Source organism: Panthera onca, chromosome C1, assembly GCF_046562875.1.
Source record: "Panthera onca isolate mPanOnc1 chromosome C1, mPanOnc1 haplotype 2, whole genome shotgun sequence".
NCBI lineage: Eukaryota > Metazoa > Chordata > Mammalia > Carnivora > Felidae > Panthera > Panthera onca.
In genome coordinates, this window is record NC_138346.1 from 79920594 (window position 1) to 79939993 (window position 19400).

The window sequence follows — 19400 nt, forward strand, 5'->3', positions numbered from 1 at the left end:
CATGTTCCCTAAAAGTACTTGGGAGGTTCTTTCCATTTGCATAGTTCCTGACTGGGTTTCACCAGTGAGACAAAAAGTCCCTTGTGATTTAATTAGATAGTTGTGAAGTTTTGCTGGGTTTGTCTACTCTTGTATCTGGAGGTCAATGGGGGTGGGGGGGAGTGGTGGTTCTCAATGTCTATAAAAAGTCTACCCATTAGTGCTTGATATATTAAAATATTTAGCTAGCAGAAAATACTATATAGCCTATGTATGTGTGTCAAGACTGTCCTGCAGTTAACATATTTCTAGCAATACTGAGAAAAGCAATAGGAGCAGAGTATGCTTCCTTTTGATTTTTTATGAAATTTAATCCTGAAAGAAATTAGTCTAAAAATATTTTATTGATTCAGATATTATAAGAGTATTAACTTCAAGAATAGGGTCTTCCAGCGGTTGGGGGAGGGAAGAGGGATATAGAATATAAAAATGGCTTTTTTGTTGTTGTTGTGGGAAAGACCTATTTAAAATAATATGTGATTTCAAGAAGGTAATAAAAAAATAAAATGTAAAAAGTGCAGCATTTTCGAGGGATGTGCGTGAATATTGGGAAGAACAATTTGTTCCAGAAGAAGGTAGATGTTTATGGGTTAACTGTTTAAAGTTTATAAAAAATGTCAACCAAAGTAGACACCTTACCCTCCTTTCTCCCTGGCAAGGTGCCTCTTAGACTGAAAATCCCACAATTTCCTTCTCTCATTCTGTAAATGACCAAACATTTTGGATTCTATCTCCATACCATCCCTTGTATTTGCTTCCTCTTCTCCATTCTGTGTGCCACTTCTGTGATTAGCTCATATCTGAGTGGGTGCAATATTCTCCTAACTTACCTTCCTGGCTCCGCTCTGCCCACCCCCATGCCCTCACTCAGTTCATCCTATACGCCACTATCAGATTAATGTATCTAAAATGATTAGTGATATCTGGGAGGCTTGTGCTGTCTGGCTGGTGTTAATTGTCCTACCTTGAAATTACTTGCAACATTTAATCTTATGTTCTTTCTTATCTATTTACAGCGTGTGTTTTCTGATAGGTATAGCCTACTCATGCTCATAAAAGATTAGTATTGCATCATATATTAACTAATATTTTGTTTTTTTAATGTCTAATTTTCAAATGAGAAAATGTCTTTTCCTTTTTTTTTTTTTTTAAAGTTTATTTATTTTGAGAAAGAGGGAGAGCATGAGCAGGGGAGGAATAGAGAGAGGGGGGAGACAGAATCCCAAGCTGTCAGCACAGAGCCCAATATGGGGCTTGATCCCATGAACTGTGAAATCATGACCTGAGCCAAAAACAAGTGTCAGATGCTCAACTGATTGAGCCTCTTTTCCTTTTTTTACTAAAGCTAGTAAGCATCACTTATTCACGGGCAGCACTGTGTGTGGGAAGAACACTGCTTATGTGGCAGTCATACAGCAAAGAGACTGAGAGCATGGGTTTTGTAGTTTTGTAGATCTAAGGTTAAATTTTAGGAACACTATTTGCTGACTTGCAACTTTGGGCCTTCAGTTTCCACATCTATAAAAAGGGAATAAAAACTATGACCTTACAAGATTTTGTGATAATAAGACGAGGTCCTTAGCCTGGGGCTTGGCCCCTTGTAGCAAATGGGAGCCATTCTTACCATTCCCTGTCACTCTTAGGGGAGAAGGTGTCACAGTTCAGAGTAGCTACAGTAAGATGATTTGAACAGTATTCTTTACATTTGCTTTTGCTTCAGGCCTTTATTAATAATAGGAGGTGCATGGTAAGGAAGATACTGCTTGATGTTATAAAACATCTCTTCTAAAAGAGAATGCCCCCTGGTCTCCCCATGTGTACAGAAGTTGAACTGAAGCAGGGTTCATTGTTTCACTTCATAATTTTGGGAGGGGATATCAGAATTATGTCTTGATGTTTTTTTGTTTTTTGTTGTTTTTTTTTTTATGTCTGGGGGAAGAGGGAGTGATTTTTGTCCAGGCCGTGACAATAGGTGACTCTACCTCTTGATCCCCAACAGGGCTGAGCTCTGTCTTTATGTTAAGAGACACTTGACTTTGTAGCTTTCTGCCTCCAGGATGACTTAGATTGGGTTAGATTAGATTCTTGTAGCTTTCAGCTTCCACCCTTGTAATCGGTGTATATGTATTCCTTTCTTTTTTTTTTTTTCCTGTGGCAGGGGGACAGGAGTGCGATGGGGTATACTTCTGCAGTTAGCTGTATGTTGTAAGCCATGCCACACAGGAAATTTCTTTAAACCCTTTTAACTATTCTATTGTATCACATTGGGTGTAAGGTAAGATTACACTCTTTTTAAATATTTAAATGAATGACTTCTATCATTATTATTGTTTTTTTAAAGTTTATTTGTTTTGAGAGAGAGACAAAGTGCAAGTGGGAAAGGGGCAAGAGAGAGAGAGAGAGAGAGAGAGAGAGAGAGAGAATCCCAAGCCGGCCCTGTACAGTCAGTGCGGAGTCCAATGCAGGGTTCAAATTCATCAACTGTGAGTCCTGGGGTCCTCTCTTTGTCTAATTCTAAAAGCCCCAGGAATACTTACTCGGCAGAGAGGTCAGGACTGAAGGAAAGAAACCTGGTAAGCCTGCTCAGTTTACCACGGGAACCCATCCTGGTTAAGGTTTGCCTCTATTGTTGTCATTTCAGTGGGCCACCCTAAATAAAAAGGTAAACTGAGACAAGCGCAAATGACCAGAAGTTGAGTTTATTCAGGAAAGGTGGAGGAATTGCAATTTGGGAAACGCATGTTTAAGGAGGCTGCAGGCTAGTCCCTTGTGGATTTGGGTGGGCTGTATTTATAGGCAAGGAGTGCACAAAGGAGGAAGTGCAGCCAGAGCTCAAACAGTATTCGTATTGGTTTGAGGATGGGGAGAGATTTTTCGTGGCTGCTCATTGGTCAGGGGAGAAGTCTTGGTCTTCTGTGAATCAGGCATTGGCGGGAAATCAGTTTCACTTCAGTTCCGTTTCCCTGAGGGCGCATGCGTGAGATTCGTCCTTTTGTAGCCTCAGGTACCATTTTAAATGGAAACCCTTTCACCCGCGGGGTCTGTATCCTCCTGGCGCTCCAGCCCAGAGACTATCGCTAATCTGGTAGTCGTTTCTGCAGGTGAAGAAGGAAGACTCTATGCCCGTCTTGTACTCAGCGGTGCTTATGCCAAGGTAGGTCAGCCCCTAGGGATGCACCTCGGAGGGACAGAGGTCTCTCCTCACAGATACAGCCTGTTGTCCTTATTTGGTGGATTCTGGGTTTGTGAATTCACCCACTCGATAAAATGTATTTGTAGCCCCATTCCCGGACATGCACAAAAGGTAAAAAAATTTGAGTGGCGTGACTAGCTTGTTCCCAACATGTTCCCACGCGTGTTCCGGAACAGGGGGTGACACTTCTTATTTCAGCACTCTCGCTGTAAACAGGTGTCCTTTGTGCGGTGTTTAGTGCCATGTCTTTCACGTTACTGAGCGATTTTGCTGTTGGGAGTGGCCCGGGGAGCAGTGCCGGAGTTGTCTGGCGTGTCTAAGTGAGCAAGGCTGCGCCGTGCTTTACCGAGAAAATACTGCGCTGATAAACTTCATTCGGGCGTGAGTTACAGTGCTGTTGGACACGAATTCAGTGTTAATGAATCAGCCGTAGACATTAAATAATGCGTCTGGAAGCGGAAACCCACATAAAACAAGGTTACGTATTGAGAGGTTGAGGAAAATGTTGTGACCAGAAGAGGCTTGGGGGGAATCCAACCCTGTTCTTTCCCCTCAGGGCGATGACTCCATATTACTAACTAATCGGTGTTCGCAGCGACTTTATAAGACATAACCACCGTGAGTAATGAGAATTGACTGTAGATACAGCCATTGCCCTCAGATATGCCCAAGATGCCAGGAAGAAGGAGCCAGAAATTGCTCTTCCGGGGGTGCCTGAGTGGCTCCTCCTTCCGTTAATGGTCTCTTGGTTTAGGCTCGGGTCATGATCTCACTGTTGATGAGTTCGAGCCCCAAAGGGGGCTCTGCGCTGACAACCCGGAGCCTGCTTGGTATTCTCTCTGTCTCAATGCCCCTTCCTGCCTTCTCGCTCTCTCTCTCTCTCAAAATAAATAAATAAATAAATAAATAAACAAAAAATTAAAGAAAAGAAATTCTTTCTGTGAGATCTGGAAGGACTAGACTGCCTAGTTTTCAAGGCCCTGTGTCTCTTGCTGTTCTCTAAGGGGCTGGCACGGAGAAGGGGTCTCTGGCTTCTTTATCACACTGCCACTAGCTGGGGTAGGGTGGTGGGGATGTAGCGTGGTGGGGGGGGAGGCGGGGGGGGGCGGGGAAGAGGCGGGCGGTTAATAATCCAGGGATGTCATGGTGCAGCTCACCCTTGCCTCTCTCTTATGCAGCCTTCCACCAGCCCTACTCCTGTGGTGTCTCTCCTTTGGCCCCAGATAGGCGGAAGATTCCTCATTCTGGCTTCAGAGTGATTTGTAGTGGGGACATCTACTGTCTAGTTCTCATCCCTCCAACATATAATTGCAAAAATAGAACAATCTGACACTGGTACATTTCCTAAGCTCTGAGCTGTCCAGTTGTAGCCAAGGTCACTCTGATACAGAGTGATATGAACACTAAAAACAGTTCTCTGTAGGCCCTGTTTATATCATTCGTAGAATAAAACCTGAGGCTTCATTGGGGAGTAAGGAGTAAATCAACACTGACCACAGTCAAGTCAGGTTTGAGCAGGGCTGGAGAATGAATTCATGTTTAATCAAAAGTGTATTGGATTTTGTTGTTGAACCTTAGCTTTTAGTGAAAAATTCAAAGGTGGCAATGTTTTGCTAAATTCGGTATTCTTTTGACACAGCTGAAAAGATTTCTCGCATGTAAAAGAGACCAGTGTTAAATAACTAAGTTACTGCTACCCTGAGAATTTCTGTATGAGTGACTTTGGGGGTGTTCACCCAGTATTTAAGAGATGGGGTGGGATTCAATTTATTCTCTGCCTCCTTTTCACTTTAATTCAGCTTTACTTCTTTCAGGAGTGCGTTTTTAAAAATGGCCTGTCACACAACAATAAGGATTTTTGAATATAAATTGCAAAAATATCTTTAAAGCTTAACATTTTGGCAGAAAATGCATGCATATCCATATACTCATAGATGTGAAAATCATTCAAGACAAATAAGTCTTGCTTAATTAGGTATATCTTTTCTTGCCCCACTTTCTTTTTTAGAATACCAATCTAACACTTTGTATAATCAATTATTATTTTCAAATATATTAATTTAATATATGTAGATTATATATAATAGTGTCTATGCCCCCCTTTTCTTGCTACCTGGTGCTATGTCCTAGTCTTAAGAATTTTTGTAATCTGTGTATATGTATTCCTTTCATTTTATCTCTCTCTTCTGCTCTATTATTCATCCTTCTATGCAATGACAAAAGCAACTATGAGACATCGAATTGCTTTTAGAGAAATGCCTGGCTACCCCCCAAATAGAATACTGAATGATATGTAACAGTAGTAGTTTGAAATAAAGGGGTTATTAAAACAATAGGGATATCTTGGAAACAGCAGCAAGATATTCTAGAGTAAATGACGGTAATGCTACTTTGAGTGATGGACAATGACATCCTCCATGATAGGAAATATCATGAGGAACTGACTCTCTACTTGGCATTCAATAACTGTTATCTTTAATTATTAAAATGAAGAAAATAATTCCCCTTTTACTGTTGGATAGTATGTTTTAAGAAATACGTGGCTACAAGATTATAGTATGGAACTATTTACATCAAGATTATTTTTCTGTTTTTACTTGGTTTGAGTTCAGAGACAGCTGCTATCTGAAAAAGCACTAGAGGGAGCCAGACCCCTTTCTGATGAATTCTTCTTTGTCCTCCAGCTGGATTGAGCACAGCCTTTGACCACATATAGATCAGTTTGTAAACTTGTGGATTTAGTGCTCATCTCAGTCCACAGACATGATTATGTGTGTACCTGAAATTCAAAAAACCACAAATTTTAAAGAGTCAACGGTTAGGCATCAGAAGGGCCTTATGAGACCTATTATCTAAATACAATCTATGGACCTTGTTTGGATCCTGATTCAAACAAACCAGCATTAAAAAGATGTTTGTGGGACAACTAGGGAAATTTGAACAGCCACTAAACATTATATTATGGAACTGTTGTTAATTTTATTAGGTGTGATGATGGTATCTTGGTAATGCTAAAAAACTCCTTTTAAATGCTATTAAATGTACACATGGAAAAATTTTGTATGAAATTATACGATGCCTATAATTCATTACAAAATATTCTACAATAAAGCAAGTGCGTGTATCTGTGTGTGTTAATAGATGAAACAAGATTGACATCTTGCTAATTGCTGGAAGTGAGGTTCAGTATACTACTTGTTCTACTTTTGTGAGTGTTTGAAATTTCCCTTCAAAAGTGAAAAAAAAAAGCACAGATGGTATTTTCTTATAATTTATACTTATGGTCTAGTTTTGGATCATTTATGGTTAATGTGTATTTCTTAGATTACAAAGTCAGATATACAAGAAAATATCATCTTTTCCCCTAAAGGGTAGCAGATTATGCCACTCCAGACTGTGACTGTTGGAGTTCAAGACTTTCCACGTCAAATATGCTGCTATGGTATATTGATTATTTTGAGCTGAAGGTACCCTAAAAACACCAAATGCAGGGAGAGGCTTTCTCTGAACTCCACTATCTGCCTAAAGATATGTTTTCCAAAAGAAATCCAATTGTCATAAATCCCCACCCTGGGAGTTTTATCAGCCAGGGAAGATTGACTCTTGTCACAAGAGAGAGGACTAGAAGTTGTCACCATGCCCAGATGGACCTTGTCACAAACTATCATCATACCTCCTTTATTTTATTCTAAGGACTCCTTTATCTTTCCTAAAAATAATTTACTTTTCCCTGAAATATCTACATGCCTCCTCTTGTTTCATGATTAATATGGTACTTAATCCTGGATTCTAAGCCACCTTGAGGATTACTTATTTTTTCCTGGTATTGCCCATAGATCTCATGTTAATAAACTTCTGTTTGTTTTTCTCTTGTTAATCTGTCTTTTATTACAGGACTCCCAGCTAAGAAATCAGAAGGGTAGGTGGAAAATTAATTTTCTTCCCCTATGCTCCCTCCTCATAATTTAATTTATATTTTGAGTTTCTATTCCAGTAGATATCAGAAATTAAATAACATTTAATTCAGAGTAATCTCACGTTGCACTAAGTCAAAAATTTAATTCACAATAAGCTTAGTCCATTCTGGATTTTACCACCCCCATCGGCACAGCAGGGTCTAAATCTAGTAATGAAAACCAGTGAGTAGGAAGTAGTGGTGGTGAGGTGGGAACTGGTCCATGGTTGTCATCTCTCTAGTCAGAAGTCTAGAAGGACAACTTTGATCTTCTCTCCTGTCAGTTTGTCTGGCAAATGACAGCCGTGTTGCCCGACATGCATCTGCAAGGCCTCTCTTCAGTAGTGCTAAACCTCTCTTGGAGTGGGGGAGACATCCAGAGGTTTTCTTATCCCACTCTGGCTTTTTCAGCCCTGCCCACTTAGCCCATTTCTACTCTCCTCATATGTCACATTTGTCATGGAAATGTGGGAGGGCTGGAGGATTTCTCTAGGACACTTGCCACTTCCCTAGGCTGTATTTGGGGACAAAGACACGGGTGTCTTCTGCTTTCAAATTCCCTTACAAATCTGGGGGATCTGGGATATACTCAGAAGAGAGGGACATACACAGGTCACCTTCTTAAGGAAATACCACAATATCCAAAACATCTCTTCCTGAAGCCCGCTGTGTCTCTGTCTGATCTGGTGGGTCTTCTACAATGATTGCTTATGGCATAAACATGCCCAAAGTCCTTCAGAACTCTGGATGCAGAGAAGGGTCAGGGTTAACAGGAATTTTGAAGAAACATTTTAATTAATTAGTATAATAAAATGTTATCCTGTAGAGTAAGTTAAATTCAAAACTTATCACTTGCTTTTCATACAAAAATGAACGGGAGAAACAGTAGTAAATGAATGGTGATCAAGAAGGTGGGTTCTGGGCTTAGATAGACCAGTGGTTTTTTTTTTTTTTTTAAACAAATGTTTATTCATTTTTAAATTTTTTTTTTTTTTTTAACATTTATTTATTTTTGAGACAGAGAGAGACAGAGCATGAACGGGGGAGGGTCCGAGAGAGGGAGACACAGAATCCGAAACAGGCTCCAGGCTCTGAGCTATCAGCACAGAGCCTGACGCGGGGCTCGAACTCACGGACCGCGAGATCATGACCTGAGCCGAAGCCGGCCGCTTAACCGACTGAGCCACCCAGGCGCCCCTATTCATTTTTGAGAGAGAGAGAGAGAGAGAGAGAGAGAGAGACAGAGATCATGAACGGGGGAGGGCCAGAGAGCGAGAGCGACAGAGGATCTGAAGTTGGTTCTGTACTGACAGCAGAGAGCCCAAAGTGGGACTGGAACTTGTGAACAATGAGATCATGACCTGAGCTGAAGTTGGACACTCAATTGACTGAGCCACCCAGGCGCCCCACCCGGCCACCCAGCAGCAGTGTTTTAATTTTGCCTCTGTGTTCTTTAAGTAGGGATCAGGTACACATTTTTTATTTTTTAAGGCTGTTAAACCTCAATTTTCTTATGTATAAAGCAGAGGCATTAATATCTAAAACATATCTATATATGTAGAAGGTACACAAAGAGAGTTTGGCCCTTTGTATAGAACCAATAAATGGCAACCATTTTTACTAAGGTTAACAAAAGCAATAAATAAATAAATAAATAAATAAATAAATAAATAAGGTCCATTTGCAATTTTTCCAACTGGTTGTTAAACCCTTCCCCTAGGACTTCCCAAGCTATTAGGTCAGGTCTCACAGGACCTCATGGGCATTTGGGTGCAGCTCCAGGAAACTGAAACTACTACAACCTAGAACAAATTGTCTTTCTATTATTTACTTTTAGCTGTATAGAGCCTAAAGTCTTGTGGTATTTTGAGAAACAGCTGCTTAGTTTTCATTCCCAGTGTGGCCCATCCTTTACAAACTGTCAGTGGAAAGGAAGCAGATGAAAGGAGGAATTCCAAGAGTATAATATCACCATGGCCTCGTGAAACAGGGGGAAAGAGACCAAACAATTTATAGTGGACAAGCTTCCAGATGTTTATTGCCAAGACCTTCTGCTCAGAGTAAAAAGAAAATCCAGATAAAGGCCATGTCTTTCTCCTGCACTATAAGAAAAAGCAAAGTTACTTTACTCAGCTTTTTTTCTTTCTTTTGTTTTCTACCCTCCATTATGGCTTTGGTATTCTGGATAGAAGAAAAATAAAATAGCATGTTCACAAGTTTTGGGGATTAGGATATAGACATCTTTCTATCTATCTAACGTAGTCTGTCCTTTGTCTCATGAAGATTTACTTCTGTCCAGAGGTAAAATACATTCATCCCCATCTCAACATCTCAAAGAGTGTCAACCTGTTATAGCATTAACTCAAAGTCCCAAATCTCATTAGCTCAAATATCCCACTTCTCATCAGGTGTGGGTGAGGCTCTGGGTAATTCTGAAGCACAATTAATTTCCATCTGTGAACCTGTGGAACTCAAGAAACAAGTTACCAGCTCCCCAAATACAGTAGTGTAATAGGCATAAGATAATAGACATAGACATTCTAGTTCAAAAGGGGAGAAAATGGAAAGAGTGAAGAAGCCACCAGTTGCAAGCAACTTCAAAATCCAGCTGGGAAAACATTAGGTTTCAAGGCTGGGGAACAAACCTCTGTGGTTTGCAGCTTCACCCTCTGGGCTGGAGACTATGCCCTTGGTCGTCCTTCCTTCTCATGAAGGAGAGCAGGTGTTTGCAGATGAGTAGTTTTATCCATCTGTTTCCTGCTTGCAGAATCTTGGGAGCCTGACAACTTTCATTTCATCGTCTCTCTATCCCCTTTAGTCCAAGCTGACAGTGTTTCTACTGCTTTAATATTCTCAAGAATCTTGTGGATCTCCTGTGTATGTCATGGGGATTTACTCCATTAGATAAGAAGCTCTCTGCAGAGATTGCTTGGATAACCCAATCTCTGGTACTCAATTCCTGACTTCTGAGATAGTTGAGAGGATTCATGAGTTACATGCCTAACCTCTACAAAGAACCCTCTGGGACTGAACGTTCTAACTTTTTGATCCCTGTGAAGGTTGTTCATCTACACCCTCAGCTTTTTCTCCAGAGCATGATTTCCTAGCAGTGACTCTCCTAATTTTAGTGTCTTTTGAGATATGGATAGGTTAAGAGTTTTTCAAATCATCTAGTCCTAATTTCTTTTTGGCTGAATGATTCTTCCTTCAACCTGTCTCTTCCCTCTGGTGTTTTACTGTAAGCAGCATGAAGAAACCAGGCCACACTTTCAACACTTCGCTTGGAAGTATCAGCTTTATATCCAAGTTATGATTTGTAAGTTTGCTTTCTACATACCTGCAGGATATGATTCATGTGCATTTTTTGTCACTATATAACAAGGACCACTTTTCCTCTAGTTTTCGATGACATGTTCCCAGTTTCTGTCTGAGCTCTCATTAGCACTTTTAATGTCCATATTTCTACCAACAGTTTCTTTGTGACAACTTAGGTATTCTCTGAGACTATATATATGTTTTCTGTACTTGGCTGTCTTTCTTCTGAGTCTTCACTTGTGGAATCATTAACATTTATATTTCTATAAACAGTCTGTAGGCAATCCAGGCTTTTCTGTCGTGCTCCTCATAAGTCTTCCAACCTCTCTCCATTGCCCAATTCCAAAGCCACTTCCACTTTTTTTTTTTTTTTTTTTTAACAGCTGCATCTGACTTCCAGGTACCAAAATTTACATTCATTTTCTATCGTAACAAATTGCCTAACACTATGTTTGTTGTTAAAACAATATTTATTATCTTACAGTTCTGGAGGTGAGTGTAAAATGTATCTCATTAGGCTAAAATCAAGGATCATCAGGGCTGCATTTTTTCTGTGCTCCAGGAGAGACTATATTCGATAATTTTTCCAGCTTCTAAAGGCTTTCCATATACCTTAGTTTTTAACTCCCTTCCAGCAACCATGTTGCTCTAATCTTGGCTTCCACTGTCACATCTTCTTCTGTGACTGACTCTCCTATCTCCTTCTTTCACTTATAAGGGTCTTATGATCACATTAGTCCCACCTATATAATCTGTGATAATCTCTCCGCCTCAAATCCTTAATTTAATTATATCTGCAAAGTCCCTTTTGCCCTGTAAGCTAACATATTCACATGTTCTGAGGACTAGAACATGTACATCTCTGGGGGATTGTTATTTTGGTTGTCCGAGCATCTTAACTGTCTCAGGTTGGGTTCTCCTGACTCAGACATTGAAAGTCAGATTGAGATGCAGAGATTTTTAGGGATTAACACTTAAGGAAGGAAGCAAGAATGGGCAAAGAAAAAAGTTGGACTTTGATGCAAGTCTGATAAAACCTTGGCTAACTCCAGGCCAGTTGCTATCAAAGTTATCCTTTGTTGGGCCAGAATGGTCAAGGTTTTATACCCCTGCCTTATTCATTCACTGAATAGACAATGCCTACAGTGTAGTAGCTTTCTGCAGCTGAGGCACACTCTGAAAGAGCCAACCCTTGGATGCTGTCTGCTGATCGCAGGAGGAAATTCTTCCTTATTGGGAAATCTGAATCCTGCATCGTTGTACTTATCACAAGTATTGGGTCATGGTGAATGTGGAAGAGATTAGAAATTAGGCCCATAGTTCCTACATCCTTTGAATATTGAGTTGGAAGTTTCTCCTGTCCTGGGATAGTAGCGGTACAACTATCATAGTATTTAGTGCAGCCATTTAGCTTAGGAAAGAGCTCAATGGGGCTCCAGGGACCAATGGCCTTCATGGAAGTTTCCCTCTACACTTAGGTCATTCCTTCTAGAGGTAGGTTGTTGGGGGAAAGTTTAGTTTATTCAAAGCCCTGGCCCAGTCTTCTGTCTTCATGCCAATGGTTATTGTCATCACCAATTTCATATTGCTATTATTTATTGAACACTTGCTTTGTTCCAAGCACCGGACTAAGTATTTTACATGTAGCATCTTATTTAATCATTTCAATATGCCTGGTTCAGGAAGTAGATAAGTAGATGTGACTTAAGTCAATGCAAGGCCCAGTGATCCTTCTTAGGATGTTATATCACAGCTCAGCAATAATAGATCCAACAACAGGTCACCATTTTCTTTTGCTCAGGTCTTGACATGTAACTACAGTATGTTACAACATGGAATGGGGGTCAGTGAGATCCGTTGTTTGAATTCTAGAACACTGAGCTACCTTGCCATTCAAACAATTGTACTCTGTCCTGCTAAGTTCCACTGTTCTCTAGAAGGTGCCGAATGGTCTCATTTCTTTTTAAATTTAGTTTTGGGCTCGTTGTTGGTGGGGTTGAGGCCAAATGAGAGGAGAGATTTGTCATGCTCTTTGTATCTTTAAATTCTGATTACATGACGAAAGTGACAGTTAAGACCATTAGTCTAGCAGTTATATGCAAAGCAACCCTCCTAATTTTTTCTGATGCTGTGAATTTTTTGTGTCTTTTTTCCTATGCTCAGTATTTATGGTGATCAAAAAAACAAGTCATATTATATGTCATATCATATATAAAGATATTTGCAAACATGCTCTCATTTTATGTGTGATATGGTGTCTTTTTGAAGTTTTGGGCTCAGCAATGAAAATCTGTTCTGCTCTTGTAGTTTTGTGTAACTAAAATTTAGACTCTTTTTTAGACGATGGGAGAGATCTATGAAAGACAAATTAAATCCTCTCATTTGTAATTTTGTAATTAAATTTTAAGGTTGCATGTTTGAAGTCTCTTGCATGATTATAGACTGCATGCATAATTTCTCTTAAGTGCTAGACACTTTAGAATTCTCTGAAATAATCTGTAACTTCCCAAAGGATATTTATGTAAACAAGATTTTGAATTCTAAATGTATATGGATTTTTAGTTGGTTTGTATCAGGATTTTGAGTTTTCTGGCAAGAAGTAAACTTGAGATAGTAGCTTTCTTATAGCTACAGAATTCTCTGGATAAATCATGAATGCAGTCCTTCAGAGAGGAGATAGGCACAAATAACTACATGTGTGTTTGGTGGGACAAGACTTTGATAATTCTCAGTTAGTGGATCTTCTCTACATTACATAGGAGAAGCCTTGCAACTAGCCTTTCTGAGTTTAGGCTTTCACTGTGTTTACCCTGTATTAATTTTGTATTGCTGCTGTAATGAATTACCAGCAACTTAGTGGCTTAAAACAACACATATATTATAGTTCTGGAGGTCAGAAGAAGCCCACAATGTGTCTTCCAGGGCTAAAACCAAGATCTTGGCAGGGCTGGTTCCTTCTGGAGATCTAGGGGGGAATAGGGGAGAATCCATTCCTTGCCATTTCCAGATTCTAGGGACTGCCTGAATTCCTTGGCCAATGGGGTCAAATCACTCTGATTGTTATTTTTCAGTTATAACTATTTATCTGGCTTAGACCACCTTGCCTCCCTCTTTAAAAAATTTTTTTTTAAAAATCTTTGTTTATTTTTGAGAGAGAGAGAGAGAGAAAGAGAGAGAGAGAGAGAGAACAGGGGAGGGGCAGAGAGAGAGGGAGACACAGAATCCAAAGCAGGCTCCAGGCTCTGAGCTGTCAGCACAAGCCCAACTCGGGGCTGGAACTCAGGAATCGTGAGATTGTGACCTGAGCCGAAGTTGGATGCTCAACCGACTAAGCCACCCAGGTGCCAGCCCCCCCTTTCCTCCCCCCGCCTTGCCTCCCTGTTAAAAGGACCCCTGTGATTGTATTAGGCCCTCCTGGATAATTCAGGGTAATTTCATGCCTCAGTTTCCTTAACATAATCACATATGCAAAGTTCCCTTTGCAGTGTATGGTAACATATACACAGGTTCCAGGGATTAGGAGATGGACTTCTTTGGTGGGCCATTATTCAATTTACCACGTACTTATTCGTACTGAGCCTTCCAACTAAAAGGGCTCCAGTTAGACCTCTTCAATGGCTTCCTACTTTTTCCCACATCAAATCCATACTTACTTTAATGTTGTTTAAAGGGTTTTCTATTTGGAACCATCCCTTCTTTCTCATTTTAACTTCTTCCTTGCATTTAAACTCTGTCATGATCAGGCTATACTTTGCTCTAAATACAGCAAAGTTAAACGATTGTGCCCTTGTTTGTGTTCTTTTACTGGAGATGCCGGTTCTTCAAACTGTCTAAATCCTACTCATTATTCAAGGTTCACACTCACATTTTGCCTCTTATTGGAGACTAACTCCAGTGACCCTGCTTTGTTTGTTTGTTTCTGTCTTTATGACCTTCTAAAGCATTCGTGGATTTTGTACACAACTTTTATATCTATGTTTATATGTACAATATCGGTATTTTATTACTTCACTTTATGTTTTCTTTGCATCATTTTGATCACAGATTATTTGAAAGTAGGCGAAATAATTTTTGAATATTGAATAACTCTTAGCTTGGTGCTAAGCACATGGTAATGCCAAGTAAATACTCAGTCACTGCCTTACTCAGAGTTTTCTTTTATTAGTCCATGGCTTTTAAAAACTTACACTTCCAGTGTCATAAAACAGATCTCAACTTGGTATCTACTGAATAAAGAATAGAGGATTCTGTATGGAGCTATTCCATAACCCACTGTATAACTGGTTTTCCTCATTTGTGTTTTAAGACTTGTAATTTATAATCTTTTAACCATACATTCTCAGCATTGTGATAAATGCTAAGTGGTATGCAGTGCATATGTTGCCTAGGGTGACTTAGCTTTGTGTATTATTGTGGTATTCCTCTGGTTTATGGAGGGCTCTGTCTATCCTGAGCAGATAAGGTTGGCATCCTACCATTAGAAATTGTTGCATTGGCCTCAGAGTGAGCCTTAGATGTAAGGTGACTTTTGGGGGGCTTGAATATAGATGGCGGACATTTCTGAAACTTAAAGTAATAGACGGTGTGGCTTTTTGTGTTTGCTTGCTAGTAATTGTTGACGCATCTGGTGGAATTTTGCCAAAGACCTGTTTTCATTATAACACTCCACCAAGAGGAAGATTGAGGATAAAGGGAAAATGGTCCCTTTTATTGTTAATTGTGGAGTTTATCAAAGAGGCTTTTGTTATTTACCAGAAGAAACTGATGATTGCTGAATGGCCAATTTGGCTTAGGTCAGTTTTCAATAATGTACCTATGAGAATGATATTATTATCAATTATTATTATTGCCTTCATTTTATAGATGAGTATACTAGGGGATGTAAAATCAAGGGACTGAACATTGATGAAGCTAAGATTTAAATCTAGGCGGTCTGACCTGAGGTATATTTTTTATCTTTATGCGAAACAGTTGATGTATGCTTATATTCACCTGGGGTAATTGGCAGACATGATTTATGAAGACCATAGACTGCCATATAGAGTACTGCAAGAAAATGTTTAAAGACTTGAAAGTATTGAAATAAAATTGATTCTTTTCTTGACTAGTAACATTTAAAAGGAAGGTACATCTTTTGTACATTAAGCATATTTTGTTTCTTGCTTCTATTGCTATGGAAGAGAAGTAGGAAGGAACTTACTGATTTGCTTCAAGGTAAACTTAGTGGTAGCACCTTCCCTGGAAGGAATTTATTGCCCAGATCTCCCAAGATGGTGTAAAGGGCTGTTAGCCTGTGTAGACAGTGTAGCTATTTACATAGTAATTGATTCCTAAGTATACAAACCATATATATAGAGTACTGTATATGGAATGTATATATATGGGACATATACACACATACATGTATAAATTTATTCCATAAAGCTGTTTTGATTCATTTCAAGTAATTCATTTTTCTCTGTCTTGAAATCTCAAGTTAATGGAACTTTTCCACATATTTCTTTAGCCAGAAATACTCAAACCTTCAAAGAATATAAATATTGACTATAATGAAATGCCAACATGTTGCTTTTACGTGATTATGGATATTAAGTGATAATTAATTTTAACCAAAGGCATTTACCCATTTACATTGGGGTATCCTTTTCAGTAAAATTTATGAAACACTTAAGATGGAAAAATAAAAAAATTGACTCTTAGGGGTAACTACTGATGTCTGATTTATGCACTGTGAGCAAAATATGATACAGCGAACTGTACTGCTATAGATTATGGAAAATTAGAATAATAAAAAAACTACATTTTAGAAAAAATACAACAATGCAAAGTGTCTTTTCAATTTTTCTTACTAGCTGTTAAACTCATCTCAGCCAGGGAGCATCTTTAATCATCATCAAATGAATAAATCCCTGCTGTTACTCATCTTGGAGCACAATTTGTAGGGTTTGCCCAAATGACAAGCAGTGCCATCACGAACCAGTGCCTGTATTATTTATACTGTTTGCCTTTATGACTTTTAATTTATGGTTCATGTTTAAAACTACAGTTTATTTTTTCTGTTCAAAGAATTTTAATATGTATGAGATGTTTTTTTCAGACCATTAAGCAACTTAGTATCTTGTGCTTCAGTTTCAGCTGTTTTTAAGAATTATAGTCTGTATTTTTGCTGTGCTTTCCAGGTTCTCCCCAAACGTATTTAATGAACACTATCATATAGCTTTTCTTTTTTTCTTTTTCTTTTTTTTTAAGTCCAGGTGATTCCAAACATAAGTCCAACAAATTTCATGAGTCTGATCAGGTATTTTTTACTTGGCATAGTAATAGACAGCAGAAAGAAATTTAATTATTTATATAAAGTGGAAAGTGAGACATAGAGACATAACAAGACAAGGCAATAGTAATAATAATAATTATTATTATGGTAATAACTAATCCCCAAGTTTGCTCGTCTTTTCCCTTTCTTAATGGTACCTCTTAATTAACAGAAATTGTAAAATTAAATGAAGTCTGGTTCATTGATCTTTTTCTTTATATTTAGTACTTTTTGTGTTTCTTTGAAAAAAATCTTTGCCTGAGCTAAGATCAGGAACACATTTTGTATGTAATCATATGGGAGGTTTAGTGTGTTGCCTTTCACATTTAGGTCTGTGATTCATTTGGAATGAATGTTTATGTATATATATGGTGTGAGGTGGAGATTGACATTTTCCCTCAGTTGATCTGGAATCATTTATTGATAACCTCATTCTCTCTATAGTATTATGGTGATACCTTTATTATAAATTGGGTTACTGTAAGTGTCTAATTCTATTTCTAGATTCAGTTTTTCCATTGGTCTATTTGTCTGTTGTTATACTAATAACACATTTTAATTTCTTCTTTTTTAAAATATGATTTTAACCATTTTATTTTATTTTTTACTTTCTTGAGAGAGGGAGACAGTGTGTGAGTTGGGGAGAGAGGCAGAGAGAGAGAAAGAGAGAGAGAGAGAGCATCTTTTTCTTTTTTTTTTTTTAAGAGAGAGAGAATCTTAAGCAAGCTCCACTCTTATCACAGAGCCCTGCGTGGGGCTTGATCCCACAACCCTGGGATCATGACCTGAGCCTAAACCAAGAATCAGATGCTCAGCCAACTGAGTCACCCAGTCTCCCCACACATTTTAATTTCTGTAGCTTTGTAGGATGTATTGATATCTGGCAGTGAAGTCCTTCTACTTTGTTCCTTTTCTTGAGTATGATCTTGGCTGTTTTATAATCAGGTTTTTAATTTCCCCTTACCTTATCCCTAATTGCTAGCATTTTGATTGGTTTTACCTTAAATCTATAGATCAATTTGGAGAGAATTGGTATCTTTCTAATATCACATCTTCTAAACCATGTACATGGGTACTTCCTGCATGGAGGAGGTCTTGCCCATCTATTATTACATTTATTTTTAGGCATTTGATGTTTTTTGATGCTAGTATAAATGATATTTTTCTAAAGTTCATCACTCAGATAGATAAATATTGATTTTATTTTTATTTTTTTAAATGTTTATTTATTTTTGAGAGAAAGGGAGAGTGCGGGTATGCGCATGGGGGAGGGGCAGAGAGAGACAGAGGATCTGAAGCAGGCTCTGCACTGACAGCACAGAGCCTGAAGTGGGGCTTGAACTCACGAACCATGAGATCATGACCTGAGCCAAAGTCTGATGCTTAACTGACTGAGCCACCCAGGCGCCCCAAAATATCATTGATTTTAAAATATCATTGATTTTAAAATATCAACCTTGCATTTTATGACCTTGCTAAGCTCTTTTGTTATTCATATTTACTTTTAGATATCCAAGTATTTTTAGACATTCTGGGTAGTAGATTTGTTTATAATTATTCTGTTCATGACATGGTTGTATATTTTTTAATCTAAGGAAACATGCCTTTCATCAATTCTGGAAATTTTCCTGCCTTTGTTTTAGTTGAATATAGCTCCTTCATTCCTTCATTTTTCTAATTTTTATTTTTTTGTTTTTTAATTCATTTTTCTAATTTTTAAGTTTCTCTTTCATTTAGAGATATTATTGTAAAACTGCACATCATCAAAGACAAGAAAAATCTGCCAAGCAACTTGAAAGGAAAAGATTAATTTCAAAGGACCAATAGATCGATTGACAACAGATTTCACATTACCAAATAGAAGCCAAAAAACAGTGAAACAATACATTTAGAGTGCTAAGACAAGCTATCAACCTAGAATTCTATATTGGGCCAAACTTTCATTCAAGAGAGTGTGAAATAAAGACAATTTCAAAGAAAGACTCAGGTAATTTAATTCTCCAGTAACATTACAAAGAAATCCTACATCATATACATATGTCATGAAGATAGAGAATGAAGAATAAAGCAATATTAGGGCAATAGGGAGAACATGTAACTACAGGGTAGGGAGATTTAAACAAATGTTCACAGTTTATCATGAATAATTTTCTACCAATGCATTTGAAAACTTATATTAAAGGAACTATTTTCTAAAAAATGAATTTTCAAATTGGATTAAAGAAGAAATAGAATACTGAAATAGATCAAGATTCATTAACAACATTGAGTAAAATAAAACATTCCATATAAAAAAGTACAAAACACAGGCACAGATGGTGTAAATGTGAATTCCAGCAACCCTCCAGAAACAGATTACCTATATACAAATTATTGTAATCAATAAAAAGGAATATTCTACTCTCAAACTTATTTTGTGATACTTGTGTAACTCTGATTATAAAGTAAAATGTACCTGGACAATACAGGGAAAGAAAATTATGAACATAGATATAAAAATACTAAAAATATCAGCAAACAAAACTTGCAGGTGCTTATCATGATGAAATATATCCCATCTAATTTGCTTTTACTCCAGGAATAAA

At 38.2% G+C, this 19400-nt stretch overlaps 1 long non-coding RNA gene across 1 annotated transcript in view; it reads left to right on the top strand.

Annotated features, from left to right (window-relative positions):
- The first annotated feature begins 2850 nt into the window (after nucleotides 1-2850).
- Nucleotides 2851-19400, top strand: part of LOC144617019 (uncharacterized) — a 344254-nt gene continuing 327704 nt past the window's right edge. Inside the window, exon 1 of the long non-coding RNA XR_013557030.1 lies at nucleotides 2851-3193. This is a non-coding gene — a long non-coding RNA (uncharacterized LOC144617019). The remainder of the gene's footprint in view (nucleotides 3194-19400) is intronic.